Genomic DNA, 5,000 nt, shown 5'->3' with positions numbered 1-5,000 from the left:
CTTGGCTTCCTAGCGAGACGGAATGTGTCCTCCACACAGAGCGTTGTCCTGATCTCTTTCTTGTAAGAAACAGGACAAAGAGAGAGAGAGAGAGAGTAAACAAACAAACGAATAACTATAAATAGAAAACAAAATAAAGGATTACATTAACGTAGCTATGTACTGAATCGGTGGGGGTAAACCGGCTTTTGCCGTCGGGCCCTGCTGTAGAGGTGCTGTGTCTTGCTGCATTGCTTCTGACCCGGGCAGTGGACGGAAGATAGGGATGGCCCTTCACCCACAAGGAAGTTGATGTTGAATGGGTGAAGAGTGTGTGTGTGTGCCTTGGTTAGGCTTCCCCCATATAAGGGGAAAGTACCTTTTGGTATATGTTTGTACAGTAGGTATTTTTGTATGTATGTGTGTTCGCATGTACGTATATAGTATGTGTATGTGTGTGTATATATGTATGTATGCATGCATGTACGTATGCTTGTATATTGTACGTTTGTATGTGTGTAAGTACGTATGCATGTACATACTGTGTATGCGTGCATGTCTGTACAGTATGTATATAATTATGTGTATATGTGTGTGTATGTATATATGTAAATATTTATGTATGTGTGTATATGTACGTATGTATGATGTGCATATGTATGTATGTACGTATAATTGCTGCATTTGTTTGTCGAAAATGGAGATTTTGGGTTCGAGTGCCCCATACGGCAACTCTTGAGGTCGCAAAGGTCTTGTGGATGTGGGTCAGGTTCCTCTCCGTGGGCGGGTGTGGGCGGAGCGGGGCGGGGGGCATTTGGCCGCCGCTGCCGCCCACCCGCCCTTTTGGAGCAAAAGGGCGGAGCTCTTCTTCGGGGATCCTTATTTGGATATATATATATATATATATATATATATATATATATATATATATATATATATATATATATATACGTATGTATGTATGTATGCGTGCGTGTATATATATATACATATATATATATATATATATATATATATATATATATATATATCCCTCTCTCTCTCTCTCTCTCTCTCTCTCTCTCTCTCTCTCTCTCTCTCTCTCTCTCTCTCTCTCTCTCTCTCTCTCTCTCTCTCTCTCTCTCTCTCTCTCTCTCGTTCTTGCAGTTATGCTTGCATATAAACATTATGGGCACAGAACTGGCCTGGCTACAGGCGACCCCAGCTTCCAGCACCTCATTGTAGTCTTCTTCGCTCCTCTCACCAACAACACAAATAATCTTCTCGTGAGTGAAAATGATTAATATTTGGGCCAGACATGTGGCTGTGGCCGGTTACCTGGAGGTCGCGGGTCTCCTGCAAGAGAGATTTAGGGCAACGGATTGATGCCTTTATGGCAAAATCCTGGAAGGTTTCATTGACGTCCTTCCCGCGAAATGTGTACACAGTGATGTACTGTATGTACTCCGTGATATATGTACCCCGTGATGTACTGTATGTACTCCGTGAAATATGTACCCCGTGATGTACTGTATATACTCCGTGAAATATGAACACCGTGAAATATGTACTCCGTTATATATGTACCCCGTGATGTACTGTATGTAATTCGTAAAATGTGAACCCCGTGAAATATATACTCCGTTATATATGTACCCCGTGATGTACTGCATGTACTCCGTGAAATATGGACCCCGTGAAATATATACTCCGTGATACATATCCCGTGATGTTATGTATGTACTCCGTGAAATGTGATTTGTAATATATGTACTCCGTGATATATGTACCCCAAGATATATATAGTATGACTGATTAGTTTTGACATTACGAACCCTCCCTATTAGGAAGCTAAAACGGTACCCCTTACAGAGGGCTTTGTAGCGTGGAATTTAATGAACCTTGCCCTTGGTCCAACTCGCTAGCGTCACCTCGACCTCCGCCGCAAGGAGCGACGCTCTAACCTATGAGATATGTACCCTGTACGTCTTTTACATAAATGAGGCGACAATTTCCTCCTCTATTATTCTATTTTTGGGTCTCCATTTCCACATTAATTAAATAAAATTGATTTAATTGTTTCCTGTGTGCGAATACTTTTCCAAAATTCTTGGGGTTTTATTTATTTATGTATTTATTTATTATTTATTTATTTTCTTAAAGAAAAATCTAAACGAGAAAAAAATAATATTTCTTAAATCATTAACATAAACAACATGATTATGTCTATATGTTGTAATAATTTACGGGTTAGTATATGTATTTGTTTTATTTATTTATTTATCTATATACATTCATTTATTCATTTATTTAATTATTCATTTTTACTTACACTTTTTATTTATATTTGTTCATTTATTTATTTATCTATGTATATTCATTTATTCATTTATTTAATTATTCATTTTTACTCACACTTTTTACGAGAAAAAAATTAGCCAATGGGCATTCTTGCGGTAGTGGGTTTAAATATATGTAAACTGGGTACACTAAACTGGGTTAACAAGCTTCAAGGTTAAGCTAATACATAGATGGGTAAGGAAACGTCATAATTTATGTCGTGTGACAAGGCGCTGACTACACCCTCGGGAATGTAAGGTCTTGCCAGACACGCAGGCTGTGCCCCTGACCCCTCCGGAGATGAATAAAATCGCCTGTCGACAAGATAACGAAAGAGAAGTTAAATGAGATGGGATTTAACCCCCCTTCGTATCTAGTTAACCTCCGTGTTCCCGTGCTGGGTTAAATGTTAGGTGGGTTAACTGGGTTTAACCCGATGTACAGTACATTTGTACATATGTACATTTGTACTTATGTACACTTGTACATATGTACTACAAGGGCTCAATCCCATCGTTACATTACATATAGATAATATCCATTTCTATATTATTCCCTCTGTGATATTTCTATACGCCTGCTATATTTCTATATACATTCTATGATATTTCCATATACCTTCTATAATGTTTCTATATCATCTTCACCATCCATTGGGGTTATCACACGCCAGGGAGCGGCAACCCCCACGGTCTCTCGGGGCAAGCTATCATGTAGACCCCAGCTATGAATTGTGTGGGCTTCTCCACCGCACCCGACTTAGTTATGGACCAAAAGGTCTCCTGAGGCTGAAGGTGACTGGCCTAGACTGAGTCTCACAGTACATTCTTTGGTTTGACACGAAATCGTTCTTGTCACGCGTTTCATGAATAAATGACAAAATACAAGAATCGATTTCCCATGGAGATGGTGTATTGGGGAGTTGGTCAGTTTCTGTGCGTCATTGGCGCATTGAATCAAGATGACGTTCTTCGTGGTTTTGCTCCGAATGTCGTCAGACGATTTTATTCATCTCTGGGAAGGTCCAGGTTCAGATGACTTAAGAGCTATTCACACGGTCAAACAGTTTGTCAAACACGTTTGACAAACATGTGTTTGAAGTGATGTTTGACCGTGTGAATGGGGGTATTTGGTTGTCAAACGTATTTGACAAACAAATGCCCCATTCACACGGTCAAACATCACTTCAAACACTTGTTCGACAAAATGGGCTTGACAAACCGTTTGGCCGTGTTTATATAGTGTACAATTACACCAATTATATGTGCAATTACACTAACATTATACACAATTAGCCTACTATCTCCCGCCCTACGCTATAATACTTTAATATGGAACTTAACAGCATCGTATCGTGCTATCAAACTGTAGATTTTTTGTTATTTATTTTCTTTTACTCTTTGGGTATGGTTGGAGTTTCCATACATTGAATAAAATCGTCTGGCGACACTCAATAGTAAAGTATGCGATACACACACACACACACACACACACACACACACACACACACACACACACACACACACACACACACACACACACACACACACACACACACACACGCACGCACACACACACGCACGCACACACACACACACACACACACACACACACACACACACACACACACACACACACACATATATATATATATATATATATATATATATATATATATATATATATATATATATATATATATATATATATATATTTTCTTTTATGAAGATGGCGTCACTGTCGTGTCCTTCGTTAGTGCGCCACGTGTGACGGTGATGTGGTCTGTGTCACGTGATGTTGTGTTGTGTTGTCACATCGTGAGATTTTATTATCTTTATTGTTCATTATTATTATCATTATTATTATTATTATTATTATTATTATTATTATTATTATTATTATTATTATTATTATTATTATCATTATTATAATCATTATTATTATTATTATTATTATTATCATTATTATTATTATTATCACTATTATTATTATTATTATTATTATTATTATTATTATTATTATTATTATTATTATTATTATTATTATTATTATTATTATTATTACCAGTATTATCAGTAGTACTATTGTTTTATCATTTTGATTATTATTTTTTATCAAACAGTTATTCATTTTTATTATCGTTATCATTATTATAATTGTTCTATCTGCTGCATCGTGTGTTTCTACCACTGTTGTTGTTGTTGCATGGCCAACACAATATGCAACAGATGGCGTTGCAGTGGTCCTGCCTGCCTCAAGTGGACGTGTTCGACCCTGAAGTGTGGTCAGTAGGTAACCACAACCCCCCACAACCGCCAACAGTCCCCGTCTCTTCTTCAGCCCGCTCAGTCTTGTCATTACAACTACCTTAGACTACCGCAACCTCTCCTCCTCCTCCTCCTCCTCCTCCTCCTCCTCCTCATCATCATCATCATCATCATCATCATCCTCATCATCATCATCATCATCATCATCACCATCACCATTCTCGTCCTCTTCCTCCTGCTCCTCCTCCTCCTCTTCCTTCTCCTCCTCCTTCTCCTCCTTCTTTTTCTCTTCCTCCCTTTCTGTTATTCATATCAATTTTTTGTTTCGTTTCTTTATCTATTTGTTAATTAATTTATTGGCTTATTTATTTATCTATTTATCCATATATTTATCGTCTCATTTCTTTTGCTTATTTCCTTTACCCTCCCGTTTAT

At 37.7% G+C, this 5,000-nt stretch overlaps 1 protein-coding gene across 1 annotated transcript in view; it reads left to right on the top strand.

Moving 5' to 3' along the window:
• Nucleotides 1-5,000, top strand: part of LOC143026788 (uncharacterized) — a 119,433-nt gene that overhangs the window by 53,990 nt on the left and 60,443 nt on the right. The gene's annotated exons all lie outside the window — the stretch shown is intronic.

This window comes from Oratosquilla oratoria, chromosome 1, assembly GCF_046742065.1.
Source record: "Oratosquilla oratoria isolate Oo_2021 chromosome 1, ASM4674206v1, whole genome shotgun sequence".
In the NCBI taxonomy this organism is placed as follows: domain Eukaryota; kingdom Metazoa; phylum Arthropoda; class Malacostraca; order Stomatopoda; family Squillidae; genus Oratosquilla; species Oratosquilla oratoria.
This window is presented reverse-complemented; position numbering and strand designations above follow the sequence as displayed.